The following is a 17,566-nucleotide window of genomic DNA, read 5'->3' as shown; positions in this document are numbered from 1 at the left end:
CTGACATTAATCTAAGGTGATTATATATTTAATTAGGGAGTTTAAATCGATCCAATTTAGACAGCCCTGAGAAAAAAACGATCGTTCGGGCGTGATCCACCTTGATGGGAAAAATGGGAGAGAAGCTTTCGGTTGAATGAAGTACACGAGGGAAATTTGAATGCGAGCAGACGTGCGTGTTGCATATGTTCAAAAGTTTCTTAACAGGGCATGGAGAGGGGTGAGCGATAGCCTTGAAACTCGATGAAAATCGATCGATGCGTGGCCCTTCTCGTCTCGGTTTTCGTCCTTTTTTATATTTGCTCGAGGTACAATTGGCCCATCCTCAGGGCCGTCGCGTTACTACCCTTTCCTCGATCGGTCTTCACCCTCTTTAGCCTCGCTGGTTAACGGGGTGTCCGCATGGTTTCTCGGTAGTTTCTTTCCCTCCGTCTCCGCGTCTCTCCCGGCTCGTTCGGCTCCCGCGGTCGCCTTAGTATAAAAAGCACGTGTCTGGCTTTCCCACTCGTACACGGGAGCGGGCTGAACAACGGGTGAATCGATAGTCGCCACTGAAAATGGCGCATCTTGCAAAATTCACGAATTAGAATGAGTTCTGGGCCGTCTCGTTGAGATTCGTCTTGAAATTAACGCGCGCGATCCTCCCGTTGGTCCCTTCCCCGCAGCAGTGCCGGCGCGTCCGATTTCCATTCTCTCCGAGGGTCCCTGGGACCCCGGATCGGGGTTCGATGACGCCTGCGGAATCGGGGACGTCGCGCCCCTTCGACTCGATCGGCAGTCGCCTCAAAAAAGCATAATTCGATGATAATTAAACGAATTGAAAAGCGAGTCTCTGGCCGCAGCTCGACGAAGCTCTCCCACAGAGCGGGGATGAATTACGAAAAGGCACGAAGCCGCAAGATCCCCCGGGTCAACTCCCAGGGACTTACTTTCTTTCGGTTTTAAGGGCTTCGCCCAGAGTTATGGATTTGTTTAGCACGAATATGAAGGGACAAAAAGGCTCGTTCGAGGCAACACTCGGAGGAGACACACACGTGGATATTCCTCGAGTCGGAGGATCGAAACTCTTTGGTTGAAAAGGGAGAGAAAATACGATATTCCGGCTCGGCTCTCTCTCTCTCTCTCTCTCTCTCTCTTTCCGCGCGTCTCCCGTTCAAGCGCTCGCCTGCCGGCTCACGGCTTGGTTCTCCCGTTGCACTCTCCCGTTCTCTCTTCCGGGTCTACGTGATCGAGCCGAGTGTCACGCATACATGCGCCTCCGCACGTACGAGGCGCACACAGAGGGAGCATGTTACACGGGCATTGCGGGTTATACAAGAGACGCTCGAACGACGACTAAGAGCCTCGTAATCCATACATCCAAGCAATATTTGTACGCGATACATTCGGCGAGCTCGAAATCTCATTTTCAGCCGGAATATTAGACGGAGGCCTCGACGGAGGCCATGACGAAAACACGATTATCCTCGCCCTTTGCATTTTCATATTATTTATTCGAGCTCCGTTCACATTTTACTCCGCTTTTTATCTCGCAGCCTCCGATTACTCGCGCACCGGTGCTTGAATAAAAAGCCTATGGCGGATTTTCCTTCCAGGAAAAGACAACATTTCATCGTGAATTCAAAGACGTTCGAGGAGCTAATTAAGCATTTGGTTTGGCGGGCTCACGAATCGCGCGCCTTGACCGTAGCGACGAACTCGTCGACAGAAACTTGAGCGTAGCGCGAACTCGATTCGAAGATAAGGAACGTCGTCGAGTTCCATTCGTGCGAAATTCACTCGAAATTCGAAAATTTCTCGCCCCTTTCCTGTCGAAAGGAGAAAAAAATGGGAAATGGAAGAGAAAAGGGAAAAAATGAGTATCGCGTCTCCCCGTTTCCCTCCTCGTGCGAGCGCACGCCCCCCGTTCGCTCTCGTATGACATTTGTAGCGTATACACGGATACGCAGCGCATTATAGACGCGGAGGAAAAGGGAAGGAAAGGGAGAGAGAGAGAGAGAGTAGAGCGTTCCGAGCATCTCCGTACAGCGACGTGGCCCGGTGCCGTGAAAAATGGCGCTGCCCGAAGCGGGGAGGGAAAAAATATCGTCGTAACTTCGGAGCACGACAACGAACAAGAAAGGGAGAAATGAGAGAGTTGGGAGCCGCGGAGGAGCAGTGGGAAAGGAAACGAGGGGTGAGAAAGAGGGCGAGTGCGACAGAAACGGAAAAAAGAGTGACGGAAATATATATAAATATGTGAATACAGACGCATGTAAAACAGACGAGTATTACTCGGAGCGCGATGAACCGAGATCGAAAAAAGGGACGATGACGTACCGGACGAGGACGAAAACGTACGTGGACTTGAAACTTGTACGTCGAGCAGCCTCTTAAGAGCTCCTGCTTTTTCTTCGTCTCGCTTCTCTCGATGCTTTTACATTTTCCCTTATCCGCATATCGTCTCCCTTTTCTATTGAATTTTTCCGACTACGCTTGCCTTTGTTTTGAATAAATTTCAACTGCAGACTGGATCGGATCCCTTCCGAATAGGAGTTCGAGTCTCGGGCTTTTGGGCATCTAAAAATATGAATGTCGAGAGAAATGTTCAGAAATGCGGTTCCTTGGGGCCTTCGGGTCGGAACGACTGCGCGAGAACATTTTTAAAACTGCGAAAGGAACGATCGTGACGTCGAACGATTATCCCCGCAAAATTATGTTGTTCGAGATTAACGATGAAAAATAAATGAATTAAAGTTACGACATTCGAGAGAAGAAGCGGGGAGTGAAAAGAAATGGAAAAAAATGTGTTGACACGAGAATAAAGAGATAAAATCCGGAAAATAAAAGAGCGACGAGAGGGATGCGTCGAGTGTGCGTGCGTGCGTGTGCAACGAACGCCGGAGATGCGAGCTCTGCTTCCAGTTGAAATTCGGTCGTTCCACTCGGCTCGCGATGCTTGGTCGTTCGCCCCGCCGCGGCTTGTGGGATACCGAGGTAACGAAAGAGGGAAGTAAAAAGGAGAGGAAAGAGTATCGGCACCCGGAGGAAAGGACACGGTCAAAGACAGAATCAAAGTTTCGATAACGTTAATTAAATGGAGAAATCATTCGTGGCGCGATAGAGGATTTATTTTAAAAAATGTAGTCAAATTATCGAAGTAATTAGCGTAATAATTTGAATCGAGGGTGTCGGTTCACCTCGAAGGAATAGACAAAAAATAAGTCGTCCCGGGGAAAAAAGAATGCGCCGCGTAAATCCTTTGTATCTCGTTCCGAAGCCGTGACCCGCATTACCCCGAGCGCTTGTCTCGCCAGCCCGTTGGCGCGATCGCATAAGAGAGCGCGCGTGCCCCCGCGCGAGGAGGAACTCCGAAGAAGTGGAGAGGGAGCGAGAGAAGAGAAAAAAAGTGGCGGGACCGAGTGAGAAAGAGATATAAATAAAGAGCGCGAGAGAGGAGCCTCGAGGAGGCATCAAGCAGTTGAAGTAGCGACAGCGCGGCGGCGGGGGACGAGCTGAGCGAAAAGTGCGGGGGTGGTGGGGGAGACGCATCGGAGAGGCAAAATCCGGGGGTGAAAAGTATAGGAACAGCAGCAGGCAAACTCGTCCCTCGCTCTCCGTCTCTTTCTCTCTTGCTCGTGAGAGAGGGAGCGAGAGAGCGAAATAAGTTTGAGCACTACTCGTGTCGTGGTGTGGTGTACGGACGAGGAGAAGAGCCGGAGCAAGACCGGTGTGGGGTCGCGTCGCATCTTCTCCGGATCGTGCACTGGCTTCGGTCGTTTGCTGTTACTCGCGCGAACCACCCGAAGCAGGAGAATATATACGATGTCCCGGAGCATATATTCATATATATGGGCTCACAAAGGAGCCTTAGCATTGTGGGAGAGTCTAACACGAATTTTAACATTCTACGGGTTATGAATATACTCGAGGGAGTTTATTAAAAGGGAGTGAAAAAATCGCTTTGTGCGATAATCGTCGCTATGGGTGTACATCCGGAATGGTACGCGCATTATTTTAATTCCGATTCGACCGAATGGCGGTTGAATAACGAAAACAATAAATGTGAAATAATTAGTATGATTGGTCAGCGATGCGTATGGTGCGACAAAGTTTCAGTTTAATCGAAAGCTTCGATGCGCGTCGTATCGAGAATTGGGTAGAATCACCCGTGCAGATAAAGACGAACTTTCCGTCTCGCTCCTTCCCGCGTTCATTTCCCCTTCTCGTCTCTCTCCCTCCCTCTCCGTCTTGATTGTCAAGCCCGCGCGGCATCTTTCTCTTTTTCAGCCGGTGTGTGTTAACCAGGCGAGAGATCCACTGGTTTCGTACGGTGTGTCCTCACGGTGCGGCCGCGCGCAACTACCTACTACACTGTGTGTATAGCGTAGTGAAACGCCACGGCGGTGGCGGTAGCGGCGGCGGAAAGACTCGCGGTAGTGGTCGTGCGCTGGGCCAGTAACCAGTCAGTCGCGCACGGTCCTTGGTGGCGTACGGAGCTCCTTCGGCCGCAGCGCTTGTTCCACGACCCCCGTTGTTACGTCGTTACGGTACGTCGTACCCGAACCTACCCCTCTTTCGCCTCGTAGTCTTGGCGGCCCTCGTCGCCTTCGTCTCTCCTCTTCCCCTCGCTCTCCTTTCGTTTTTGCCCGCTAACACACAACTGAGCGAGCGAGAGAGACTCAAGGAATATTGCATGTTTACGTGTCGCGTCGTGTAAAGAGGAAGGGGCACCCGCGCGCGCGAGAGTCAATTCTCATTCGCTTCGCATTCGTGTGCAATCGTTTATACTGTGTGTCAATGCGTAATACATCAAAGGAACAACATAATATATTGAGTTTTAGAAATCACACGAGACAGATCGAACATACGTGTTTTACTCAGTGTCCTTCGTGATTGTGCAAGTAACTAAGAGTGTTGGAATATTTGTCAAGTGTTGTTAAGTTGGTTAAAAGAAAAGAAAAATAAAGAATCGATCGAAACGAAGCTTAAACGATAGAAACACTGGCGGGACAGTGATTGAGAGGAAAGCGGAAAATAATTCTTTTGTGAGGGAGTTTTCGTGTGTCAATCCCGATATTGAATCGGACGAAACTGTGCACAAAGGAGTTTGAAAAATAAAAAATCAGAGAAAAACGTTGACCGAGTGAAACACACACACACATACACAAATATATATGCACGCGCTCGAGAACACTGGATAAATCTTTCACGTTTGCCCGGAAGAATCATCGATCGATCGGACAAACGGATAATCATCGGCTTATATAGATCGCGGTGAGTTTCACATGTACACACGCACAACAGATATATATCGAAATAATAAAAAATCGCTACACGGCCAATTGGACACCAGTGGAGTGGACATCGACGCCATTGACGTTCCTCCGTTCTCGATTTACCTATAGTAGTTTAACAGTACCGTTATATCCCTGCGTGATAACCGCTTCAAAGAGAAAGAGAGACGACGGTGAGAGATCGCGAGAGACGGAGACTAAATTAAAACCCCTTCGTTCATCGCACTTTGCGTTTTTTTAAATAATCATATCCAATCCGTCAAAGAGCAACGCGATTAAACTTTATCTGACGTAATAAAATTATTTGGATTCTCTGTTGAATCTCGGCTCGATGGAGTTGCTCGTAAACACTTGGCGAACAATAAGTTTATTAATACTCGTTATGTATGACGGGGGACGAAAATTCGTCGTGGAACAAAGAAAAGCAAATGTTTTGGCAGCGTCATTCGTTTGTGTGCATCTATATAAACTTTGCCTTATTCAATTATATATTCAAATGAGTATTTGCGCGTATAAATATGTAACTGGCTCGGATACGAGATCCCGCGTTTGTGCACGTTCGCGTGCCGATACTAGTTTTGAACTGGAAAGTAGAAAAATCAAATTTTCGAGTCGATTGGAATTTTGTTAATGAGAAAACGAGATCGAATCGACTTCGGTGCACTTGCGTGACGTTCAAAGTCAAATTTCCAGCGATTCTGTTCGTTAAAAGGAGCAGAGAAAATAAGTGGATTTTCGCACGTCGCTCGCCTCGCTCGGCCGCTGCGCGGAGTGCCGGAGGTGGCCACACAGGCCGGGGGAAGGCGATTTTTGGGTAATGCGAAGATACGCGGGCCTTGCTGCGCTGTGTGTATACGCCTCGTCGTAAAGCAGCAACAGCAAAAGCTTCCCTCTTGCCCCAACTGTTCGGCCTTCCCCTCCACTTTGCTCGCCTCTCTATCGGAGCGTTGTGCGGCGTTTCGACTCCCGAGGTAATGTAATTTCCGTGACGCTCGGGCGTTATATGGAGAGTTGAGCAACCTCGACGTTTACCACCCGCTCTCTCTCTCGCTCCTTCTCCCATCTGTGAATCAACTCTCTCCCTTCCTTCTGTCTCTTTCCTTTTTTCTTTCTTTTCCCCCTCCCCTCGTGCCCCTTTTTGTTCCCACTTTATCCCCACCTGCGATCTCCCTGTGCACCGGGAAAATACGCTTTTGTCGTTCTTAAATATTGGTTCCGGTCTTTATGGATACGAATTTGTGTGCGTAGCTGGCCTTTATTTTATTCGAACCGTACGACTCGACGCTCTCTTTTCGACTTTTCCTTAATTTAACCATTTTTTTTCTCTCTCTCGATGTGCATCGATTCACTGTTTTTCTTCTAATCGTTTTTCATGCTCTTGAAAAAGTCGTTCGATCGAAGCTCGCCAAGCAGCGTCACTCAACTCTCGTTAGTCAATCAACCCAATTCGTTTACTTACGCACGAGAAGATGTTGATTTGAAAAATAATAACCGTCGCGCTCACATCTGCGTACGTATTCGAACACGGAGATATGATCAATCGGTCGAGTGTGCGGCTTTTGGGCGCGAGAATAATTCGTCGAGCAGTGTCTTTCCGTCTGCGTGTGTGCCACGAGCCTTCCGTTCGTCGCAGTTCTTTCAATATGGCTCGAAATTACGGAAGCGGCAAGAGCAGGGGGCGGCGGCGGGGCATCTGGCCGTGTTGAGGCGCAATCTCAAGCGCCCGGAGAATTCGTACGTGCCGAAATTCGCAAGCATTACTCAAATATGAATCGAGTCAAGAAGGAGCCAAATAATCGCGTAAATTTCAATTCGTTCCCCAAACAATCCGTCTTTTTTCCTTTTTTCTTCATTTATTTCAATCCTTCGTACGATCGAGCGAAGAGTATTTTATGACGTCAGACCTCGGGTCCGATTGAGCAATCGGCGCGTTGTCGTCACTCGTGTCGTGCGTAGCGGTTCCCCCCTCTCGTCGCGGCCGCCGTCTTCGTCCCTCCGACGAACTACTGCTCGATAATATTACTTCGACTCGCGTACAGCGATTAGGCGTACGCCATTTTTTCCCCTCTCGATCTCCCGGACACTCGTAAGCCACTCGCACGACACGAGTGGCTCTGCAACGTACACGTTAAAAACGCGAAGGAATCGCGTCTCTGTGGGTGTCCACATCGGCGAGTACTCTCGCAATTCTTGGCGTATACTTATTATTTCTCGAGGACGCTGGAGAAAATTATCGGATTATCGAGAGCCCCGCAGGGGGCAAAAAATCTCGCGATAGGGAGAGAAAAAAGTGGAGTTACTCGATGACGCGTCCGGGTTCATTCGAATTTATCGTTTTTTCCGGGCCCGTTCATGCTACTCGGGTAAATCCCGCGTTGCTACTCGAGCTGGGTACGATGACGGAAGATTGAATGACGTCACGAGCGTGCTCGTGCGTCCCCGGTCAATTGATTCTCGGGACGATCGCGCACACCGAATTCGTCGCCCTCGACGCCGCTTCCACAGCTTTTTCTACTCTTCGCTAATTCCTCCTTTCTCCTCGAACGGCGACGCTGAACTTTGCGACGTGCTCCAACGGAACGAACGAAAAGAGTATTCGTAATTCCTCATTTTTAATTTCACGATTGACGTCGCTTGGAAATTCGGCAGGGACCAAAATTGGAGATTTACTGCAACTGTTCGACAGTCTTTTTACATCATTTCGGACTCCAACGTTGCAAACTTCAGCGTCATCTCGCCTACGAGACGATTGTTTCTTCGGTAATTACCATTGATTTTATCGTAAATCATAAACTCTCGGAGGCGTGCACGCGGGGCACGGATAAGACTCGAAGAAAAAGGATTGATGCATTGGCGCGCGTCAGATTCGTGTAGAAATAGTACACAAACTCCCCCCCCCCCCTTCTTCCCCGCCTTCCCTTTCTCCTCGCGTCCGTTCCCTCCGTAGAAAGATACTGGGAGGTTCGTGGCAATCGTAGAGGAGAGATAGAGAGAGAGAGAGAGAGACCAGACCTACTTCTTTCGTGTTTATAACCTCGCGAGGAATCGACTCGTCGTCGCACGAGCGAGAACGTCCCCCCCGGCCCGGCCCGGCCCGCTCTCTTTGTCTGTTTTTCTTTCTTTTTCCTTTTCGCCTCGCAGCTCTGCCTCTTCCTCGCTCGGACGCACAGCTAAGGAGACCTCGCCGCAATTACGTTGCGACATAATCTCTCGCGTAGTTTCCTAATCTTTCGACGCTGCGATACTCATTATATTGAAACCGTTACGCTCTCAAATGTAGGCTATACCTCGCGCGGTTCCCCTGCAACTCTTCTCCCCCCCCCCCCCCCCCAGCCGCTCCTCGCGCTTCGCTGCCTCTTTCGCGAAGCGCAACAACGCTCTCACCGCATCGTCGCGTGAAACTTTTCGTGTCCTTCGCGATATACTATTTTCTTGGGGGGAAAAAATACTTTTTGGGAAAAATTGACGAGGCGAACGGACCGCCGTTCTGGTCAGGGGGAACCTCGGAGAAAAGTCTCTTCGTTCGTTGTTTTTACGGGGGTTTCGTCATCAATTACGATGAAGCTTGCAACTTTGGAGCCCAACGAAATGATCTTAAAATCCTTCCAATAATTCCAGCGATTCTCCAATTTTGTGGAGCAGGGACGACACAACGTTGCCGTGCTAAATCCCGTTGAAAATATGAAGAATTTCAAAATTATAAGAATTTCATATAATTTGGACGATGCTGAAGTTTGCAACGTTCGAGTCCAACGAAATGGAGGAAAAAAACATTTTTAATTCACTCATTTTTTATTTCACGAAGTATCGGTGCAGCTTGAAAAACTACGAATTGGAAATTCGAGAGGAAATAACGAAATTGGAGAATTGCTGGAATTATTGGAGGCTTTTTTAACATCATTTCGTTGGACTCGAACGTTGCAAACTTCAGCATCGTTAATTTGGTAAATGTATTCGTTAAAAGGATGTAAAAAATATAAATCTTTTTAGACTTTTTTGCCACATAGCTATCGAGAAATTTAGCTATTGAAATTCTCCAATTTCATTTCTTGTCGAATTCGCAATTCGTAGTTTTTCAATCTGCACTGATACTTCGTTACGTCAAAAATTGGTGAATTACAAATGTTTTTTTCGTTCATTTCGTTGGACTCCAACGTTGCAAACTTCAGCGTCGTATACAACTTGATGCCAAAGAATATTATCACCGAATTTTATTAAATTCTGATTATTTTGATTTCGTGATCCAACCTCCTTAAGGATATTTGGCACGGGCGATACAATGTTGCCATGCTAAACCACGCTAAAAACATAAAAAATTTTAAAATTATAAGAATTTTATAAAATTTGGTGAAGATATTCTTTAGTGCCAAATTTGACAATACAAATTTTTAACGACGCTGAAGTTCGCAACGTTAGAAGTTGAACGAAGTGAACGAAAAAAAGATTTGTAATTCAGCAATCATTCATTTCACGAATCATTGGTGTAGGTTGAAAAACTACAAATTTCAAATTTGACAGGGAAACAATGTTGAAGATTTACTGGAATTATTTGAGAGATTTTTTTTTTAGATCATTTCGTTGGACTCCAACGTTGCAAACTTCAGTGTCGTAATTTTTTAAGATTTTTCTTCTATACAGTCGTCGGTAATTGATCACTAAAGTTCACGTCCATATACACAGGTATACATTCCGGGCATAAGAAATCTGCTTTAATGCGTAATTACTCGATAACTAAGAAGGAGAAAATATTGAAAAAAATTGTGTTTTCGCACTTGATGTTGAATTATCACAAAATTTGATAAATTTATAATTATTTAGACTTTTGTATCATACATCGTTAACTGCCGAATTTATTACACTGAAGTTTTCAACGTTGGAGTTCAACGAAATGATGTAAAAAAAGGCTCGAATGATTCGAGTAGTTCTCCAATTTCGTTCCCTGCCGAATTACGATGCTGAAGTTTCCAACGTTGGAGTCCAACGAAATGATCTAAAAAACTGCTCAATAATTCCAGTAATTCTCCAATTTATTTCCAGTCGAATTTGTACTTTGTATTTTTTTAATCTACACAATTATCATTCGTGAAATAAAAAACTGATGGATAAATCATTTAATTTTCATTCATTTCGTTGGACTCCAACATTGGAAACTTCAGCGTCGTGCCGAATTTGCAATTCGTAGTTTTTCAAGCTGCACCGATACTTCGTGAAATAAAAAATGGGTCAATTACAAATGTTTTTTTCATTCATTTAGTTGGACTGGAACGTAGCAAACTTCAGTGTCGTCCGAAATTGCGTTTCGTAGTTTTTCAAACTGTGCTTTCGTGAAATCGAAAATTGGGGTGAATTGCAGATATTTTTTGCTTCTTCATACGTTGGACTCGAACGTTGCAGACTTCGGCGTCGTCCTCGTCAAACTCTTCGCTGCAAACGGTCTTTGCTTCTTCGTGTTTCGAAAAAGAGCTTATTAACGCGCCGCCAGAGTAGTCGGAAACGAGCGTCCCATCGCGCCTGTTTCAAACGATCCTTCTCGCTTTTTTTTCTCCGATAGTCCGCGAGGTAAAAGAGAATAACGAAAGAGAGGTGTCGGAGCGCGGTCTCGGATACGTGAAAGTAAAGAAAGTGGGCCGTCATCTCTGGCGGTCTTGTCGCCAAGGCGCAGCCAGCACTTTTCAAGCTCAATTCTCCACCGCTCTCCCCTGCGATTCGTCGTTCTCGCACGAGCCCCTTTCCCTCGCACACTTACGCACGCGTCTCCACACTTCGTACGGAGCTTCGAGCCTCCTTTCTCAGGCTATTCCGGAGAATGAGGAGATTTAAGTTTATAGAAATATCTGCGCGGCGGCATCGTTTCACATTCTAATGTCTTTTGTTCTCGACGACGGACTTCCGGTTAGGATGCGGGACGCTTTGCGCTCTTGCTCTCGCGTCTCGCGTACACTCGAGAACTCCGGAGGAGAAAAATCCCTACGGAGCCTTCTAATTCGATCGATCTTTACCTCTTTTTACAATCACAAGAAACACGGGGATTCACCACGATTCATTAGAGCGCAGTTCATCCTATTTTGGTTTCATCGCGCGCGCATAAGCATTACACGCGATTAAGCTTAAGGAGCCTCGTTTGGGCGGGGATTTAATGTTAGAATGAGTAAAATTTCGAAGAGCTAAAATCTCGAGAGTTTAGAAACTCGGAAAAAACTCTCGCACAATTCCAGTAAACCTCCAATTTTGTTCCCTGCCGAATTTCCAATTCGTTATTTTTCAAGCCACATCAGCGATTCGTGAAATAAAGAATGGTGAAATTCCGGCTCCCTCTAGAATCACGAGCATCAAAAGTTGGATCGGGAGCTTCGCTTGTGCGCTCGAGAATTTCGCGGAACCTTTTTCACCAGGATTGTGCAATGCTTGATAGAAAAAGAAATCGGCATTTAAACGCCCCGCGGGGTCTCGCCCGGTTACCGCGAATAATGGCGGTGCCCCGGTCTCGCGAGGTTCCGCACATCTCGAGCGAAGAGAGCTTCGCCAAATTTCACGACGCTGAAGTTTGCAGCGTTGGGGTTGAACGAAATGGACGAAAAAATATTTATAATTCATTATTTTTTTATTTCACGAATTATTGATGTGGCTTGAAATATGACGAATTGGAAATTCGGCAGGGAACAAAATTGACGACGCTGAAGTTTGCAACGTTGGAGTTGAACGAAATGAACGAAAAAAAGATTTATAATTCATTATTTTTTTATTTCACGAATTATTGATGTGGCTTGAAAACTTAAGAATTGGAAATTCGGCAGGGAACAAGATTGGAGATTTACTGGAATTATTTGAGAGTTTTTTTAGATCATTTCGTTGGACTCCAACGTTGGAAACTTCAGCGTCATCAAAATTGGAGATTTACTGGAATTATTTGAGAGTCTTTTAGACCATTTCGTTGGACTCGAACGTTGGAAACTTCGGCGTCATCAAATTTCTGATCGCGTTGCGATCTCTGAAAAATCACATTATTCGAAAAGATAATTAAACTTCCCGAGTCTTTTGGTGCGCTGCGCAGCAGCAGGATAAACGCTGCGCGTCTAATTCGATCGTGAAGCTCTCCGAAACAGTACAACAGCTAAGCAAGAGAGGAAAAAGTGTTATCGGCGACGATAAGAGGGACTGCGGAAGAGGGGAAAACTATTCGTGTTCTTCTATATAAAGTACACATACGCCGAGGCCAAAGCATAGGTGGAATCAAAGGATTTCAATTTCGCGAGGCTTCGGCGAGGCTCTAATGGCTGGCTTGGCTAGCAGACTCGTCGCTCCGTCCCTCTCCTGCCTGCCCCTTTCTCCGGCCCCCTCTTCGCTCCTGCACTTTCGTCTCTCTGTGCTCGACACTGTTGGAGAACGGGGGAGATGCGAGAAGGGAAAGAGAACGAGAGAGAAGGAGATGCACCGCGCCGGAACTTCCTAGTGCAAAGTTATTCGGCCGTGCTCGCTCCCAACGTTATACATTTATGCGCCTATGTGTTCGCCTCTGCCTCTGTGCCTTCGCCCATGTGCGCGTGTACATGATACTTTGCTGTATGTACCTGGAGCGGAGCACTGGCCTGCGAATCACCGCGGGGCCCTTGCCTCGGGATCTCGCCTTTTCGCTCCTTTTTTGCCTTCTCTCTCGCTCTCTCGCGTCGCACGCGGGAGCGAGAGCCGGTCATCTCTAAAAAAATCTATACACACGAGAAAATCCCGCGCAGTAAAGTATATTCCGTCGGCTATTTTTTCGTCCCTTTCTCGATAATTAAACGGTATTTATGAACGACGCTGAAGTTTGCAACGTTGGAGTCCAACGAAATGAAGGAAAAAAAACATTTGTAATTCACCAATTTGTTTATTTTACGAAGTATCGGTGCAGGTTGAAAAAATACAAATTGCAAATTCGACAGGGAATGAAATTGAAGAATTACTAGAATTATTGGAGAGTTTTTTTTATCATTTCGTTGGACTCCAACGTTGCAAACTTCAGCATCATATTTATGAGGCTGCCTTTGTCGTCATTGGTAATAATGGAAATGTTTAAATTCGAAGTTTCTTCGGTGGAGTTCTTCAACGCCTGGCGAAATGAAATGGACGAAAAAAAGATTCATAATTCATTTTTTATTTCACTAATCGTTGATGCTCGAGGCTCGAGGAATAACGAGTTGGAAATTCGGCGCGACGTTGGAGTGTCTGCAACGTGTCGGAGTCCAACGAAACGAAGGGAAATAAACATCCGTAATTGGCCATTTTTTATTTCACCAAGTATCAGTGCAGCTTGGGAAACAACGAAGCGCAAATATTCGGCAGGAAATTGGAGAATTGGTGGAATTATTGGGGGATTTTTGTAGATCGTTTCGATGGATTCCAACGCTGCAAACTTCAGCGTCACGGAGCCCAACGAAATTATATAAAAAAAGGCTTTCGTAATTCCAGCAATTCTTCAATTTCGCTCCGTAAAGTCAAAAATTGATCAATATCAAACGTTTCTTTCCCTTTTATTTCGAGAACTTTTAACATAATTTCGTTGGACCGAGGCCTGCGAACTTGAGCGCGTCCGATGGGGATGATAACGAGCGAAAATTTCGATCGGAAACTGAGTTATCCGAAGCCCTCCGTTTCCTCTGCGGTGTTTGAGTCGTCGCGTACTCCAGTGCTCGGCTCGAGCGGCCGAGAGAAAGGTTAGCACCGGGGCGGTGCGCCGACCAGCACGGAACCGCGGCTTTCCCGTTCGCAGCGCTCCCTATTTCGCTCTTTAATTCTCTCCCCAGCGTCTTTCATAATCCGTCAAGTGTTGAGAGTACACGAAGCCCCCGGAACTTCACCGCGCACTCCGCGACCTGCTGAGCGTACTTCGGAATCGCAGAGCTCGCCCCTCGCGCGAGCACGCTCGTGTCGTTTCCCCTCGGTCTGTTCCCGGCGCCTGAGTCTAGAATTTCTTGAACGGTACACTCGCGTAGCCGCGCTAGTGTGTGCAGCTCTACACGGACGCGGCAGCTAGCGCGCGATGCACCTGAGATTATTTCTCGTAGTCTCGTTCGCCCGCGAGGAGGCCGAGGACGTACGTGAATCTCCTCGTTGGTCCTAGCGCGAGCGAGGGAGCATCACGTCCGCGGCTTTTATACATGAGCAGCGACATTGGTACGCGACGTACGCGGACAAGAGGGCAGGAAGGGATCGTAAATTTAGCTCACTGATCTCATTCCGCGATGAATCCGTTGGTTAAAATAGCTCGCGCGAGTATAGACGCGGTAAGCCTCGCGACGGGTGAGCCTCGTTCCCGCGCGGACTTGCCGATCGCCCGTCATTTTTCCCGCGGGCCGATGTCGCCCGGTGAATTGGAGGCGCGCGTAACTCTCGCTTCGTCGAGTCTGCGGACTCCTGCGTGGAGAAACGATTGAGGGGGGAATCGGAGCGCTGTGCGCACGGACGAGTCGATGCTTTCGGGAAGCAAAACCCTGTCCCAGGGAGCTGGGGCGAGCAGCAAAAAAAGGGAGAACAACAAGGTAGGTGGGAAGACGACGCTGAAGTTTGCAACGTTGGAGTTGAACGAAATGAACGAAAAAAATATTTATAATTCATTATTTTTTTACTTCACGAATTATTCATGTGGCTTGAAATATGACGAATTGGAAATTCGACAGGGAATAAAATTGGAGATTTACTGGAATTATTTGAGAGTTTTTTTAGACCATTTCGTTGGACTCCAACGTTGGAAACTTCAGCGTCATGGTGGGAAGCGGAGAGGGACCTCTGTAGAGAGCGATACGTAGCGCGACTCGGTGCAACAAAGATCAAAGGATTTTTGCTCGGAGAGATAGAGAGCGGGATGAAAATGGGGGGGGGAAAGGAGGACGGGAGGGGGCGGAAGGCGAGAGGCTCGTGCTCGGTTTCTTCCTCGCCGCTGCGAGCTTCGAAACAAACGCTCTCAAGAGCCTCCCCTCTCAAGCCTCCGCGTTTTTCCTCTTTTACATGTGCGTCTCGTTCTTTCACTCGCTATTACTCGGATCCGCATTTCTCCCGCGATTTTGCCCTCCCTCCGGGGCCCTCGCAACCGTCTGTAAGGAAGCAGCTTGAATAAATTCGGTGCTCCGGAGGTGCAGCGCGAACCGGGGCGAACTGCAATTTCATCTCGGATACACGCGGACTCGAATCCACTTGTTGGGAAACTCAAATGTTCCCGCGATCGCTCAAAGGACGAATGCTCCGCGAGGATCCTTCGCGGGGGAGGATAAACGGGGGCGCGCGGACAGCTGGCGCGTGTACGGGCGACCGAAACACGTGCACGCACCTATGAGGGTACGCGCTTTCTCTCAATTAATCTCTCGGGAGCAAAGGATTGGGTCAAGAGCTCCAATGGCATCGGAAAATCATCGAATATTTCAATATTTTCAACGGTTCAAAAGGACGAAGCTGAAGTTTCCAACGTTGGAGTCCAACGAAATGAACGAAAAAAACGTTTGAATTTCACCAATTTTTTATTTCACGAATCGTTGGGTGCAGCTTGAAAAACAACGAATCGCAAATTTGGCAGGGAACAAAATAGGAGAATTACTGGAATTATTGGAGAATTTTTTTCGATCATTTCGTTGGACTCCAACGTTGGAAACTTCAGCGTCATTTCAAAAGGATTTTCCGGACTGAGGATTCCTCCGATAACGATGACGAAAAAAACGGAATCTTTTCGAGCGATTTACTGAAATTTCACTTGTGCTCTCGCCGTGTTTTGGAAGCTCGATACGACGCTGATGTTTTCAACGCTGGGGTCCAGCGAAATGGTTTTGAAAAGTCTCCAATATAATTCGAGCGATTCTCCAATTTCGTGCCCCGCTGAATTTGCAATTCGTAGGCGTTTCAAGCTGCACCGAAACTTCGTCAAATCATAAATACTCCAAATGTTTTTTCCTTCACTTCGTTATGACGCTGAATTTTCCAACGTTGGAGTCCAACGAAATGGTCTAAAAAAACTCTCAAATAATTCCAGTAAATCTCCAATCTCGTTCCCTGCCGAATTTCCAATTCGTCATATTTCAAGCGACATGAATAATTCGTGAAATAAAAAACTAATGAATTATAAATATTTTTTTCGTTCACTTCGTTCAACTCCAACGTTGCAAACTTCAGCGTCGTGAGCTCGATAAGAAGCGGCGAGGAACGGAACGAAGAGCATCGATTCCTACCGGGGAGACATCGATCTTATCTCCCGCGGTGAAGTCCACCGGCGACAGTTGCTCGTCCCCGCCCCCGCGCGCCTTTCCGTCCATGTCGCATGTGAAGAAACGTGCATAAAGTCCCAGCAAAGGCTTATCGCTCTACAGAATCGTTATCATCGCGGCGCTGCGCCGCGAGGAGATCGAGCAGAGCGAGAGAGACGCGAGTGAAAAGAGAGAAGGAACCGCCGGGAGGAAAAAGCCTCGCGGAGTGGGAGGATCGACGGAGGCGCGCGCCCTCGGCTGCTCGAACTCGCGCGTGCGCGACTTCAATTAACGGGCCGAGTCTAGCGGCCGCACACACGCGCGCCTCCCTCTCAATGTTGTACGCGGAATTCTCCCGCGATCCTACTACGCTCGACGCACCAACGCATTCCTTTTTCTTCGTTTCCCTCGCTTTTCCCGACCCCCGTCCACGCATTCCTCCGTCCATATTCTTTCGCCCGATGCGCGCGTCCACGTGTGCGCTTGTGCTTCATACGCGCCGCACTACCCTCCATTATATACCGTATAATGCTACGGTATCCGCTCTCCCGGCCTCTACCGCGTGAGAAAGAAACTCGGGGTTAGCCCCGCGAAGCGGCCCCGCGCACTCCCTGCATTCGGGTTAATGCACCGCGGCGCAAAAGATCAACCGGAACTCGCATCCTCCGACCACCGAGCGTCGCCGTCTTCTTTTTTCTTCTCATCGAAACACGACTCTTCCTTGGTTTCGATCAACTCTTCCCCCCCCCCCCCCCCCCCCCCCGCCCCCCTTACGATCTTTCGATCGATTCCCATTTTGCGATCGATCCGGGGAGCTCGCGTGAGAAATAAATCGATTCTCGATCCTCTGCTTTTGCGCTCTCTTTTCCTCAATTCGGGAATTTGAATGATTGAGAAACCGCACGTGTGGCGCTCGTCGAACCCACGTTTCGAGACACCGCGTAGACACCGGAAAGAGCGAAAGATCCGGAGGAGAGAACGGCGCACCGAACAAGAGCAAACCAAGTGGGGATAACATCTGCTCTTAGCGTGATTGCCGCGTATTGATGTCGCTCGCGCGGGCCGCGCCATCAACGAAGGCTTGCG

The 17,566-nt window shown here is 47.8% G+C and overlaps 1 protein-coding gene across 2 annotated transcripts in view; it reads left to right on the top strand.

Annotated features, from left to right (window-relative positions):
- The window catches only part of LOC122415667 (uncharacterized), a 95,414-nt gene that overhangs the window by 59,346 nt on the left and 18,502 nt on the right, over window positions 1–17,566 (top strand). The window contains exon 1 of one of the 2 annotated variants that reach the window (XM_043428013.1): window positions 4,439–5,256. The exons of the other annotated variant lie outside the window; for it this stretch is intronic. The gene's annotated coding sequence lies outside the window, so the exon portion shown is untranslated. Of the gene's footprint in view, window positions 1–4,438; window positions 5,257–17,566 lie in introns of those variants that run through there. 2 annotated transcript variants of the gene reach the window in all.

This window comes from Venturia canescens, chromosome 9 (genome assembly GCF_019457755.1).
Source record: "Venturia canescens isolate UGA chromosome 9, ASM1945775v1, whole genome shotgun sequence".
Classification (NCBI taxonomy): domain Eukaryota; kingdom Metazoa; phylum Arthropoda; class Insecta; order Hymenoptera; family Ichneumonidae; genus Venturia; species Venturia canescens.
Note: the sequence above shows the minus strand (reverse complement) of the source record. Positions and strands in the feature narration are given on the sequence as shown.